This window comes from Salmo trutta, chromosome 20 (assembly GCF_901001165.1).
Source record: "Salmo trutta chromosome 20, fSalTru1.1, whole genome shotgun sequence".
In the NCBI taxonomy this organism is placed as follows: Eukaryota; Metazoa; Chordata; class Actinopteri; order Salmoniformes; family Salmonidae; genus Salmo; species Salmo trutta.
This window is the reverse complement of record NC_042976.1, coordinates 44,991,425-45,007,006: the sequence shown is the minus strand read 5'-3', so window position 1 is coordinate 45,007,006 and position 15,582 is coordinate 44,991,425. Positions and strand designations below refer to the sequence as shown.

At 43.5% G+C, this 15,582-nt stretch overlaps 1 protein-coding gene and 1 long non-coding RNA gene across 7 annotated transcripts in view; one reads left to right on the top strand and one right to left on the bottom strand.

Moving 5' to 3' along the window:
* Positions 1-15,582, bottom strand: part of adarb1b (adenosine deaminase RNA specific B1b) — a 181,238-nt gene that overhangs the window by 31,529 nt on the left and 134,127 nt on the right. The gene's annotated exons all lie outside the window — the stretch shown is intronic.
* LOC115156167 (uncharacterized) lies at positions 1,040-6,984 on the top strand. The gene is made up of 3 exons (XR_003868195.1): positions 1,040-1,072; positions 1,982-2,082; positions 6,941-6,984. It is a non-coding gene; the product is annotated as an uncharacterized LOC115156167 (long non-coding RNA).

Below are 15,582 nucleotides of genomic sequence, written 5' to 3'. Positions count from 1 at the left end.
TGCAATTTCAGAAATGTCTTTATGGATCTGAGAGAAAGGTTTGCAGTTTTAAAGCTAATTTCCTGCAATTCTATTTTATTTTGGCATAGCTAATACTGTGTTCTTTTGCTCAAAATCTATAGTCCTAAATTCATTGTTTTTGGAATTTTCAATTCTCCCGGAGTCAAGCTTTTATTTTGGTGATTGTCAGTTATCAAAGATTATGTTATTAAAAAATATCCATTATCTTTTATACATACACTACCGGTCAAAAGTTTAAGAACACCTACTCATTCAAGGGTTTTTCTGTATGTTTACATTGTAGAATAATAGTGAAGACATAAAAATTATGAAATAACACATATGGAATCATGTAGTAACCAAAAAAAGTGTTAAACAAATCAAAATATATTTTATATTTGAGATTCTTCAAATAGCCACCCTTTGTCTTAATGACAGATTTGCACACGCTTGGCATTCTGTGCCTTCTTAAAAGTTAATTTGTGGAATTTCTTTCCTTGTTAATGCGTTTGAGCCAATCAGTTGTGTTGTGACAAGGTATACAGAAGATAGCCCTATTTGGTAAAAGACACGTCCATATTATGGCAAGAACAGCTCAAATAAGCAAATAGAAATGACCTTTGTCCCCATGTGCAGTTGCAAACCGTAGTCTGGCTTTTTTATGGCGGTTTTGGAGCAGTGGCTTCTTCCTTGCTGAGCAGCCTTTCAAGTTATGTCAATATAGGACTCGTTTTACTGTGAATATAGATACTTTTGTACCTGTTTCCTCCAGCATCTTCACAAGGTCCTTTGCTGTTGTTCTGGGATTGATTTGCACGTTTCGCACCAAAGTATGTTCGTCTCCAGGAGACAGAATGCGTCTTCTTCCTGAGCGGTATGACGGCTGCGTGGTCCCATGGTGTTTATACTTGTGTACTATTGCTTGTACAGATGAACGTGGTACCTTCAGGCGTTTGGAAATTGCTCCCAAGGATGAACCAGACTTGTGGAGGTCTACATTTTTTTTTCCTGAGGTCTTGGCAGATTTCTTTTAATTTTCCCATGATGTCAAGAAAAGAGGCAGAGTTTGAAGGTAGGCCTTGAAATACATGCACAGGTACACCTCCAATTCACTCAAATGATGTCAATTAGCTTCTAAAGCCATGACATAATTTTCTGGAATTTTCCAAGCTGTTTAAAGGCACAGTCAACTTAGTGTATGTAAACTTCTGATTCACTGAAATTGTGATACAGTGAGTTATAAGTGAAATAATCTGTCTGTAAACAATTGTTAGATAAATTACTTGTGTCATGCACAAAGTAGATGTCCTAACCGACTTGCCAAAACTATAGTTCGTTAACAAGAAATTTGTGGAGTGACTCCAACCTAAGTGTATCTAAACTTCTGACTTCAACTGTATGTGATATTGGACAGGCATTAGGCAACGTTTCTAGATTCTCTACAATTTATTTTCACATATCAAACCATGGCATATCAGTGATTACTTTGAGAAGGAAAGGAATTTTTTAATAATTAGATGTGAACCAGACAGGGCTTTTGTAATGTCCGAGCCCATCTTTCTCTCTTCGCTGTCCAGTTTTTTTCTGTCCTGCTTCCTGGTGGCGGTACCCAGGTAATGCATCATAATGGGGTACACGTGTGGGGCCACCAGCGGCCTAATGGACTGGGGTCCTCGCGGACAGGGAGGCCTTTCTTTTTTGCCTGATTGAAACTGATGGGCCGGGGAATGGGAGGAGAGGAGCGTTGCCGCCTAACATCGTCCCTGCCGTGGCCCCTTCACAGACACACACCGTGCCTCCACGCAAATCTCCATCTCAGACTCCATTATTCAATTTGGTTTCTTTAATACTGTACCCCCACGCAAATCTCCATCTCAGACTCCATTATTCAATTTGGTTTTTCTAATGACCAATAACTGTTTGGAATTAGATTGCCAAGACCAATTCACTTCAGTATGAACAGACTTCTCCATGTGTTTAGGAGTCTGTTACAAGCTCCAGGTGCCAGCTGGATATTCGGAGCTTACTAAGTGTCCCATAGAGACGGAGCAGAAATGAATACCGCTCATCATTCTCAGTGAGGTAAGGATTTTTAAAAAAGGGTGAAAATTCAACACTGTAGCTACATTTAGTTTTGCAACATTCTCATATGCAAGACAAGACAATAAGAGATGAACATAATTCAAACACGTGATGCATGGGACAGAAGTAATAGTTGACGGCAGAAAATAAACAGTCCCGCATGATACCTCATAGGATGCTTAGTAATTAGACATGGTTAAAATGTTGTCAGGTACCTCGCTCAAGGGGAGTAATGCAGTATCAATCACTTCCCCACATTGGTGGACTTTGTGTATACTTTAAAGATTACACACCTGAGCTGTGGTGTAAAGTATTATTATTATTTTATTTAACTAGGCAAGTCAGTTACGAACAAATTCTTATTTACAATGAAGGCCTACCAAAAGGCAAAAGACCTCCTGCGGGGATGGGGGCATGGGATTAATAATAAATAAAAAAATACAATATAAATATAAGACAAAACACACATCACAACAAGAGAAACAACACAACACTATATAAAGAAAGACCTAAGACAACAACATAGCAAGGCTGCAACACATGACATCACAGCATGGTTGCGACACAAAACATGGTACAAACATTATTGGGCACAGACCACAGCACAAAGGGCAAGAAGGTAGAGACAACAATACATCACGCAAAGCAGCCACAACTGTCAGTAAGAGTGTCCATGATTGAGTCTTTGAATGAAGAGATTGAGATAAAACGGTCCAGTTCGAGTGTTTGTTGCAGCTCGTTCCAGTCGCTAGCTGCAGTGAACTGAAAAGAGGAGCGATCCAGGGATGTGTGTGCTTTAGGGACCTTTAACAGAATGACTGGCAGAATGGGTGTTGTATGTGGAGGATGAGGGCTGCAGTAGATCTCTCAAATACGGGGGAGTGAGGCCTAAGAGGGTTTTATAAATAAGCATCAACCAGTGGGTCTTGCAACAGGTATACAGAGATGACCAGTTTACAGAGGAGTATAGAGTGCAGTGATGTGTCCTATAAGGAGCATTGGAGAAAAACCTGATGGCCAAATGGTAAAGAACATCTAGCCGCTCGACAGCACCCTTACCTGCCAATCTATAAATTATGTCTCCGTAATCTATTATGGGTAGGATGGTCATCTGATAGGATGGTCATCTGAATCAGGATTAGTTTGGCAGCTGGGATGAAAGAGGAGAAATTACAATAGAGGAAACCAAGTCTAGATTTAACTTTAGCCTGCAGCTTTGATATGTGCTGAGAGAAGGACAGTGTACCGTCTAGCCATACTCCCAAGTACTTGTATGAGGTGACTACCTCAACCTCTAAACCCTCAGAGGTAGTAATCACACTTGTGGGGAGAGGGGCATTCTTCTTTCCAAACTATATGACATTTGTTTTGGAGGTGTTCAGAACAAGGTTAAGGGTAGAGAAAGCTTGTTGGACACGAAGAAAGCTTTGCTGTAGAGCATTTATATGCAGATGATACAGTATAAAACTGTATCATCTGCATATCAATGGATGAGAGAGCTTCCTATTGCCTAAGCTATGTTGTTGATGTAAATTGAAAAGAGCGTGGGGCCTAGGTTAGAGCCTTGGGGTACTCCCTTGGTGACAGGCAGAGGCTGAGACAGTAGATTTTCTGACATTATACACTGCACTCTTTGAGAGAGGTAGCTAGCAAACCAGCCCAAAGACCCCTCAGAGACACCAATACTCCACAAGTATGGAATGGTCTACCATATCAAAAGCTTTGCCAAGTCAATAAAAATAGCAGCTTAGAATCAAGGGCAATGTTGACCTTGAGGACCTTTAAGGTTGCAGTGACACATCCATAACCTGAGCGGAAACCAGAATGCATACCAGAAAGAATACTATAGACATCAAGAAAGCCAGTCAGTTGATTATTGACCATTTTTCCCAACACTTTTGATAAACAGGGCAAAATAGAAGGCCTATAACAGGCCTATAACAGTTAGGATCAGCTTGATCTCTCCCTTTAAATAATGGAAGAACCATGGCTGCCTTCCAAGCAATGGGAACCTCCCCAGAAAGGAGAGACAGGTTAAAAAGGTTGGAGATAGGCTTGGCGATGATAAGGGCAGCAACCTTAAAGAAGAAAGGGTCTAAACTAGAGGTCGGCTGATTAATCGGAATGGCCGATTAATTAGGGCCGATTTCAAGTTTTCATAACAATCGGTAATCTGCATTTTTGGACACCAATTATGGCCGATTACATTGCACTCCACGAGGAGACTGCGTGGCAGGCTGACTACCTGTTATGCGAGTGCAGCAAGGAGCCAAGGTAAGGTGCTACCTAGCATTAAACTTATCTTATAAAAAACGATCAATCTTAACATAATCACTAGTTAACTACACATGGTTGATCATATTACTAGTTTATCTAGCTTGTCCTGCGTTGCATATAATCGATGCGGTGCCTGTTAATTTGTCTTTGAATCACAGCTTACATCGCCAAATTGGTGATTTAACAAGCACATTCATGAAAAAAGCACTGTCGTTGCACCAATGTGTACCTAACCATAAACATCAATGCCTTCCTTAAAATCAATACACAAGTATATATTTTTAAACCTGCATATTTAGTTAATATTGCCTGCTAACATGAATTTATTTTAACTAGGGAAATTGTGTCACTTTTCTTGCGTTCTGTGCAAGCAGAGTCAGGGTATATGCAGCAGTTTGGGCTGCCTGGCTCTATGCGAACTGTGTGAAGACCATTTCTTCCTAACAAAGACTGTAATTAATTTGCCAGAATTTTACATAATTATGACATAACATTGAAGGTTGTGCAATGTAACAGCAATATTTAGACTTAGGGATGCTACCCGTTAGATAAAATACGGAACGGTTCCGTATTTCACTGAAAGAATAAATGTTTTGTTTTCGAAATGATAGTTTCCGGATTTGACCATATTAATGACCTAAGGCTTGTATTTCTGTGTGTTATTATATTATAATATAAAAGTCTATGATTTGATAGAGCAGTCTGACTGAGTGGTGGTAGGCAGCAGCAGGCTCATAAGCATTCATTCAAACAGCACTTTCGTGCTTTTGCCAGCAGCTCTTCGCTGTGCTTCAAGCATTGCGCTGTTTATGACTTCAAGCCTATCAACTCCCGAGATTAGGCTGGCAATACTAAAGTACCTATTAGAACATCCAATAGTCAAAGGTATATGAAATACAAAAGGTATCGAGGGAAATAGTCCTATAATAACTACAACCTAAAATTTCTTACCTGGGAATATTGAAGACTCATGTTAAAAGGAACCACCAGCTTTCATATGAAGGGGTGGGAGATGAGGAAATGTTGGACGTGCAAGGAGGCATGGCTGAGTCAAATAGGAATCTTGACTTAATGAAGTGGTGATTGAAGAGCTCAGCCATGTGCTTCGTCAGTAACAACCACATCATCAACATTAAGGGACATGGGCAGCTGTGAGGAGGAGGGTTTATTCTCCAGGTCTTTAACTGTTTTCCAGAACTTCTTGGGGTTAGACCCGCAGAGAGAGATCTGCTCCTTAAAGTAACTAACTTTGGCATTCCAGATAGCCTGAGTGCACTTATTTCTCATTTGCCTGAACGAGAGCCAGTCAGCCTGAGTATGCGTGCGCCTTTCACCAAATGCAATTCTTGAGGTGGAGTAACTCTGCAAGATCACGGTTGAACCAGGGGCTGAACCTGTTTTAAATTCACATTTTCTTTATCGTTGCTTGTTTGTTAACAATTCCACACAATTCCAGATCAAGCTGATTCTATACCATTTTACAGAGGCCAGTTCATGAAGGAAGGCTTGCTCATTAAAGTTTTTTAGCAAGTGTTTATGACAAAATGATCATAGACACTTGTGATCCCTAAGGTCATTACAGAAAACACCAGACTGATACCTATCAGGATTATTTGTGAGGCTAACAGAGTAGCCTTTTCTGGGTGTTTGGAGAAAGATTTAGGGAGTCCCATTGCTTTAGGACTTGGTCAGGTGGTTTAAGTATGTCCCAGTTTAGGTCACCTAGCAGGACAAATTCAGACTTGGTGTAAGGGGCCAGGAGAGAGCTTAGGGCAGGTAGGGTACAGGCCGGTGCTGATGGAGGATGATAGCACCCAGCAACAGTCAACAAAGAGCCATTTGAAAGTTTAATGCTTAAAACCAGGAAATCATATTTTGGGGGACAGACTTGGTGGACACAACCGAGCACTGAAGGTGATCCTTGGTAAAGATTGCCACTCACCCACCTTTGGAAGATCTGTCTTGCTGAAAAAGGTTAGAACCAGAAAGATTAACATCACTATTCAAAACACTCTTCCTTAACCACGTCTCAGTAATGACCAACACATTTGGATTGGAGCTGTGAATCCACACTGTCAATTGATCAATTTTTTGGTAATAAGCTTCTAGTGTTAATGTGTAGAAAGCCCAGGCTTTTACGAGTCCAGAAATCAGTGGGGCAGATATCAGAGCACAAGTCAGAATTGGGGCTAGCAACAGTAGATGGGCCAGGGTGTACATGCACATTTCCAGATATCATCAACAGTAATACAATCAAGGCGCAGCATAGGACAGGGAGAGCTCTGCAGGGCTGATTTATGACATCTGAATGTGCATTAGATGGAAACAAGATCATATTGTACAGCAATTTCATCAGGTAACATGAATACAAAGCCGGCGAGAGGTACTAAGTACTTAAGTAGTACTTTAAAGTATTTTTACTTAAGTTGTTTTGGGGGGTATCTGTACGTTACTTTAGCATTTATAGGTTTGTCAACATTTATTTTATTTCAATACATTCCTAAAGAAAATAATGTACTTTTTACTCCATACATTTTCCCTGACACCCAAAAATACTCATCACATTTTGAATGCTTAACAGGACAGGAAAATGGTCGACTTCATGCACTTATCAAGAGAACATCCCTGGTCATCCCTACTGCCTCTGATCTGGTGGACTCACAAAATACAAATGCTTCGTTTGTAAATATGGCTGCGTTGGAGTGTGCCCCTGTCAATCGGTAAATAAAAAAATTAAAAAAATGGTGCTGCCTGGTTTCCTTAATATGAGGAAATCATTTATACTTTTACTTTTGATATTTAAGTACATTTAAAACCAAATCATTTTATTTGGGTGACTTTCACTTTTACTTGAGTAATTTTCTATTAAGGTATCTTAACTTATTACTGAAGTATGACAATTGGGTACTTTTTCCACCACTGTGTAGGACACACGCCAACAGAGCTAATATAGGCAATTCAATAAAAACATACTATTTCTCTCCCTCTCTTTCTCCCTCCTCCCTCTCTCTTCAAGGGCACTGAGTGGTTGCTGCCGTCCCTTTCGCCTTTTCAGAGGAACCTGTAAAAATCTGTGTGACAGCTATGATTTATGATATACGCACTGTGTGCCTGTGGGGGCAGGTGTGTGTGGCTAAGGTCTGATAGTTCTCCTTAGTTCTCCACGGACCATAGCCAGAGGTATCAGAGGTCACTGTTCAGTGACCCCAGTCACACACAGGAGAGAGAGAGAGAGGGTGTGTGTGCCTAGGAGTGTGAGTTGGGCTGCATGACATGATGCAAGAATAAAAACACCAGAAACTGGTCACAAAAAAGTTTACAACAAGATGAACTAAGGCATGCGCTGACAGCTGGTTAGGGGCAACGGGTCAGCTGCTGTGTGCATATGAGAATGTGCATGAGAGTGTGTATGAGAGTGTGTATGAATGCGTGTATGAGAGTGTGTATGGCCTCATTCTCTCACATTGTATTTTGAAGTGCTGCGGGCTGACCTGCTGGTATCAGCATAGTCTCTGCCTCTCTCTCTCCAACTATCCATTTCCATTGCTCTCCCTCTTTGCCTCCCCCCCTCTCTCTCTTCCCATTTTCCTCGCCTCAATGCCCCTGCCGCTCGCAATGTGCACTGTACTTCATATTCAAGGCCGTGTCAGGCACTCCAGCATCCTCACGTGGGTGCGTGCATGTTTTTTTTTGCATGTGTGTGTGCGTAAACATGCACTTTCTATTTGTTTGGAATGGAGAGTGTGTGTGTGTGAGAGGGGGTAGAGAGTTGAATTTCACACCTCCTGCCTCCGTTATTACCAGGTTATGAGTTAATGTTGACGGACAGTTGGGAGCGGAGAGGGTCTTACTCTGAAAGGTCACAGACAGATAAGGCGTCTTGACAGTAGAGCAGGAACAGGAGAGAGAACGGGAGAGAGGGAGAGTCTGCAGCACGTTAAGGACAAGTGTGGGAGTGACGGGTGCAGGGTTACAGAGGTAGGGAGAGGGAGAAAAATGAAGGTGGGAAACATAGGGAGGGAACGGAGAGAGACAGACAAAGAGTTGAGATGGAAAAAGTAAGGTGGAAAGAGAGATGGGAGCAAAGTAGAGAGGGGAGAGGGAGGGAAGAAAGGAAGACAACTAGACAAGACGAATGAATGCAACACATAGCCATAGCATCATTAGCCCTAGCAGCCATACATTGCTTGTAAATGAGTTATTGTACCATCCACACACATTATGCTAGCTAGGACTGGGAATTACCAGGGACCTCACGATACGTATATGTATTGCGATTCTCATGATTCTATATGTATAGCCATTCAACACTGTGATTTTCTTGAGATTCCACGGTCCAAACATAATTGCTCACCATATGTCTGCTGCAGAGGGACAAGAGACATAAAAGCGCCGAAAACAAATTGGCTCCCTATTTAAAAAGAAGACGGAGGACAAGCTATGAAAGAAAAATACTGGAATTTTGGTGCAGGTACAGCCAACTAGCGCAAAAATAATATTACGATATTGTCAAAAGGATACGATATACCGTCAAAAATAATATCCTGATATGTAACTCTATCGATCCCCCCCCCCATCACTAATGCTGGCCCACGTCCATGGGAAATGAGGCATACTGTAGGTAGCGGCGTTGAGACCTAAGGGCCGTCCAACCCTCCTCAGAGTCACAAAAACGACGTCCTCCCTGGCTGAACACAGCGCCGTTCCGGCAAAACGGCTTCCCCCTCAATCACTCGCTGACAACCATTAGCCGAATGCTAATCGAGGCTAATTACACACTGTTCACTCCTAGACGGCGTGACCCAGCTAATTTCTTATCATGACAGAGTGTTTGCATTGTGGGGGCCCCCAGCGACGAGATTACGCTAACAAAAGGCAGAACGTCAACTTGGTGTCTTAATAAGTGCTTTGTCGTTCGGTTTTCATAAATAAATGTAAATAAGGTCTCTTTTCTGACTGTTGTTGTTGGATGCTGTTGGATGTTGTTCGATATTGCGTCTGCCAAGGCTAGAGCAGACTTTTCCTGCAGCAGCCAATTCGTTGCTGCTTTGTGGCTGTATTGAGGTAGTGGCTGTCATTTGTGATTTCCAGACAGAAAATGGCACACTTTCCTGAATGCTTTGTTAATTCGCTGTCATTGAGCGCAGTGGAAGTCTGAAACACTGTTAATCTAGCATGGAAGCCCTTTAAATCTATAATGCGTTTGCTTACTTCGATTCAAAGACTCTCTCTACTCAGATCTTTTTTCCCCCCAATCTTAATACCCTTTCAAAAGCATTCGAGGTCTCTGATAGCTAACCTCTTTGTAATTTGCTGTTGGAGTAGGTGAGGCGTTGTATAAGAACTCTCACAGAAAAAGGCTGAATCGTTTCTGGCTAACAGAACCGAATGAAACAGCCTGTTCTCCTAAGCGACGGATCCACAGAGTGGAGACACGGCATATCTCCCTCCCACTCCATCTCCAAAAGCTCATTTTGGAGATTCTGCAGGCTCCGCACAAAACCCTGGGTCCCATTTTCCATATTTCATATACGGACCATTGGAGAGGCATTGCCTTATGAGTGTCCTCCTCGCTGCAATGTATTGTGGGGGCGATACGTTGACGCTTCCTCTGTTGGAAAATTAGCTGTTGTGTAGTGTTCCTAGACTCAACTGAAAGTAGCTATGCGACTAAGTGGTTTGCAATGGATGAGGCCATTCACACGTCTAGTATACGGTCAATGACATTGAAGCACACCGATCGGCCCAAAAAATATGAGCAAAAGGCACTGTTGATGTTCAATTCAGCATCTTTGCTTATCTTTGGGAAATGTGAATGAAGCTCCCAGAAGAGTGCAAACACCTGACTGTTGCCTCCTCCATTGCTGTAAACCTCTGCTAGGCTAACTGGCTGGGTAGCTGGTCTGACAGAGCTGGCATTAGCGACTAACTGACAGGCTAACTGGTCTGACAGACAGAAAGGCTGGGGAACAGCCCAGGCCACGCCATCAGTTAGCGTTAGCGTAGCGTAGCTGCTGATCACCAAGGAGACAAACACAAATGGCCTAACACACTCTGGGGACTCATCATGGCTTCCGCTCACTGAGGGAATTATTGCCAGCTGTGATGGGGTTAGCGGAATAGCATTACCCAAATGTCACCCTTAAGCCTTCTCCTCTCTGGGGTTAGTGCAAAGTGGCGCTGTCATTTCCGGAGCGATAACGAGGAAGAGATGGAGACGGACACCAGCGAAGCTGACAGACAAAAGTCTGTCTTAAGTTTTGGTTGTTCGCGACTCGCACGGCTAAAACGCAACTTCAGCAGTGGCGGGTTTACTCGGATGAACAGGCTCGGGTTTGACAATTCGCAGTGGGAGTGGGGGCAGGCAGGCAGGAGTTGGGGGATATATCAAAGCAAATAGCTGACATCACTAATACCGCTACTGAGAGGGAGCATCTAAAAAAATGACTACTTCCCTGGCCTGTTGGGCTAATCCCTAGAGCAGGGGAGAAGCTCAGAGTCTCAGAGGAGCAAAGTCAGTCGACTTCACTTACAGAGAGAGAAGTCTCACTCACACACAGAGGTCTATCTTACTCTCCGAGACAGAGGAGGCCGCCTTATTCACAAAGAGAGGGTTCTGTATCACTCACAGGGATAGGCCTGTCTCACCCACAGAGAGATAGGCCTGTCTCACCCACAGAGAGGCCTGTCTCATTCCCAGATAGAGAGCTCGGTCTCATTCACACAGAGATTGGTCTTTCTTACTCACAGAGAGATAGGTCTGTCTAACTGCAGAGAGGTACGTCTTTCTCACAGAAAAGCCTCTCAGTAACAGAGCGATAAGTCTGTCTCACTCACAGAAAGCGTTGGGATTGGTTACTTGAAATGTAAAAAAATCAAAAAATCGCATCGTTTGTTTGACTATCGGAGGGAGCAAGGCGAGCCACGCGCGCTCTACCAAAGATAGGCTACTTAATAAATCCGGTTGGATCACTAGTTTCCCTTTTCATCTGTGGCGCTGCTTTCCTGTGCTAGTCTACAAGTGCTGTGCTATATATGGGCTGCTTAATTAGCCATATTACAGTGGATTCTGAAATTATTCATACCCCTTGACTTATTCCACATTTTGTTGTCTTACAGCCTGAATTCAAAATGGATTAGAAAAAAAAAATGCTCACCCATCTACACACAATACCCCATAATGACAAAGTGACAACATGTTTTTATGAATTTTATCAAATTTATTGAAAATTAAATACAGAAATATCTCATTTACATAAGTATTCACTGCAGAAGCATCTTGGCAGCGATTACAGCTGTGAGTCTTTCTGGGTAAGTCGCTAACATGCTGACTACACCGCCGTGTTGTGAGCGTTGCAAAATAAATGTACATATGCATGTTATTCAATCATTTTATCCAAACTGTTTGCACGCGTCAACGAGCGTCTGGGTAGCCAACCCGGATGTCCTAGCCATGTCTGAATCCTGGCTTAGGAAGGCCACCAAAAATCCTGAAATTTCCATCCCTAACTATAACATTTTCAGAAAAGATAGAACTGCCAAAGGGGGTGGAGTTGCAATCTACTGCAGAGAGAGCCTGCAGAGTTCTGTCATACTATCCAGGTCTGCCTAAACAATTCGAGCTTCTTCTTTTAAAAATCCACCTTTCCAGAAACAAGTCTCTCACTGTTGCCGCTTGTTATAGACCCCCTTCAGCCCCCAGCTGTGCCCTGGACACCATATGTGAATTGATTGCCCCTCATCTATCTTCAGAGTTCAAACTGTTAGGTGACCTAAACTGGGACTTGCTTAACACCCCGACCGTCCTACAATCTAAGCTAGATGCCCTCAATCTCACACAAATTATCAAGGAACCTACCAGGTACAACCCAAAATCTGTAACCATGAGCAACCTCTTAAATATCATCCTGACCAACTTGCCCTCTAAATACACCTCCGCTGTCTTCAACCAAGATCTCAGCGATCACTGCCTCATTGCCTGCGTAAGTATTGAGGGGACCACCCCTCATCACTGTCAAACGCTCCCTAAAACACTACAGCGAGCAGGCCTTTCTAATCGACCTGGCCCAGGTATCCTGGAAGGATATTGACCTCATCCCGTCAGAGCCCGGTGATCTTCAAAAGTGCTTTCCTCTCCATCTTAAATAAGCATGCCCCATTCAAATGTAGAACTAAGAACAGATATAGCCCTTGGTTCACCCCAGACTTGACTGCCCTTGACCAGCACAAAAATATTCTGTGGCGTTCTGCATTAGCATCGAATATCCCCCGCGATATGCAACTCTTCAGGGAAGTCAGGAACCAATATACTTAGGAAAGCTAAGGTTAGCTTTTTCAAACAGAAATTTGCTTCCTGTAGCACTAATTCCAAAATGTTTTGGGACACTGTAAAGTCCATGGAGAATAAGAGCACCTCCTCCCAGCTGCCTACTGCACTGAGGATAGGAAACACTGTCACCACCGATAAATCTACGATAATCGATAATTTCAATAAGCATCTTTCCATGTCTGGCCATGGTTTCCACCTGGCTACCCCTACCCCGGCCAACACCTCAACAGCCCTTGCAGCAACTTGCCCCCCCGCTTCTCCTACACCCAAATCCAAACAGCTGATGTTCTGAAAGAGCTGCAAAATCTGGATCCCTACAAATCAGCTGGGCTAGACAATCTGGACCCTCTCTTTCTAAAATTATTCGCCGAAATTGTTGCAACCCCTATTACTAGCCTATTCAACCTCTCTTACGTATCGTCCGAGATCCCCAAAGATTGACAAGCTGCCGCGGTCATCCCCCTTTTCAAAGTGGGAGACACCTTAGACCCAAACTGTTATAGACCTATATCCATCCTGCCCTGCCTTTCTAAAATCTTCGAAAGCCAAGTTAATAAACAGATCACCGACCATTTCGAATCCCACCGTACCTTCTCCACTACACAATCTGGTTTCTGAGCTGGTCATGGGTGTACCTCAGCCACGCTCAAGGTCCTAAATGATATCATAACCGCCATCGATAAAAGACAGTAGCCGTCTTCAAAAGCCGTCTTCATCGACCTGGCCAAGGCTTTTGACTCTGTCAATCACAGCATTTTTATCGGCAGAGTCAACAGCCTTGGCTTCTCAAATGACTGCCTTGCCTGGTTTACTAACTACTTCTCAGATAGAGTTAAGTGTGTCAAATCAAAGGGCCTGTTGTCCGGACCTCTGGCAGTCTCTATGGGGGTGCCACACGGCTCAATTCTCGGGTCGACTCTTTTCTCTGTATATATCAATGATGTCGCTCTTTCTGCTGGTGATTCTCTGATCCACCTCTATGCAGACGACACCATTCTGTATACATCTGGCCCTTCTTAGGACACGGCTAACAAACCTCCAAATGAGCTTCAACGCCATACAACACTCCTTCCGTGGCCTCCAACTGCTTTTAAATGCAAGTAAAACTAAGTGCATGCTCTTCAACCGATTGCTGCCTGCACCTGCCCGCCCATCCAGCATCACTACTCTGGACGGTTCTGACTTAGAATATGTGGACAATTACAAATACCTAGGTGTCTGGTTAGACTGTAAACTCTCCAGAATCACGTTACGCATCTCCAATCCAAAATTATAATCTAGAATCGGCTTCCTATTTCGCAACAAAGCCTCCTTCACTCATGCCGCCAAACATACCCTTGTAAAACTGACTATCCTACTGATCCTTCACTTCGGCGTTGTCATTTACAAAATAGCCCCCAACACTCTACTCAGCAAACTGGATGTAGTCTATCACAGTGCCATCCGTTTTATCACCAAAGCCCCATATACTACCCACTATTGCGACCTCTATGCTCTCGTTGGTTGGCCCTCACTACATATTCGTCGCCAAACCCACTGGCTCCAGGTCATCTATAAGCCTTGGCTAGGTAAAGCCCCGCCTTATCTCAGCTCACCAGTTACCATGGCAACACCCGCCCGTGGTACGCACTCCAGCAGGTATATTGCACTGGTCATCCCCAAAGCCAACACCTCCTTTGGCCGCCTTTCCTTCCAGTTCTCTGCTGCCAATGACTGGAACGAATTGCAAAATTATCTGAAGCTGGAGTCTTATATCTCCCTCTCTAACTTTAAGCATCAGCTGTCTGAGCAGCTTACCGATCACTATACATGTACACAGCGAATCTGTAAATAGCACACCCAACTACCTATTCCCCATATTATTACTTACCCTCTTGCTCTTTTGCACCCCAGTATCTCTACTTGCACATCATCATCTGCACATATCACTCCAGTATTAATGCTAAATTGTAATTATTTTCACCTCTATGGCCTATTTATTGCCTACCTCCCTACTCTTCTACATTTGCACACACTGTACATAGATCTTTCTATTTTTATTTTTATTTTGTGTCATTGACTGTACGTTTGTTTATGTGTAACTCGGTGTTGTTTTTGTCGCACTGCTATGCTTTATCTTGGCCATGTCGCAGTTGTAATTGAGAACTTGTTCTCAACTGGCCTATCTGGTAAAATAAAGGTGAAATAGATAAATAAAAAATAAAACATTGTAGTGTAACCACTGCTAGACCAAGAGAAACTACAACAGAATCGTTCAAAGTAATAAAAAGAAAGGTAATCGTGCAATACACACACACACACACGCTCACAAACGCACATCTCAGACAAACTACAAATAGAAGGTGGATACCTTGGCGCTCGCTGCGTTTCTTGCGCCTCCTCTTGAACCTCCTGCGGATGAGGCAGTAGTAGGAGCCCAGGCTCTGAGGGCCAGTGCTGAACAGGGCCATGCTGTTCTGTCCTTCACGGGCTACCACACTGCTCTCCTGCCCTGGAAACGCTCCCTACTGGCCCTCTAGATTCTAGCCATGTGATGGAACACTTACTACCCTCAACCTCCCTCTCTCAGTCTCTCTTTTTTTCTTTCTTGGTTTCTGTCTCCCTCCACCTAGTTGGAGGGAAGCAGATAGAGAGTGTGTGGGAGGGAAGTGGATATTCTCAGAGGAGAGGACTGGTGCTGTTCCTCAGAGAGTTGTAGAACGTCACAAGGAGTTGGTCCTATATTTCGCTCTCGCACTCCCTCTCCCTTTCTCGCTCTTTCTTTTCCGCTCCTTCTCTCCAGGCAGAAGAGGCAGCTTGCTCCCGCCAGCTCGGTGTTTCTATAGCGTCTCACTGACACGTCACACTGTCCCTCAACCTATCACAGGCTGCCTCTGGCTCGTTGCCTGGCCTCT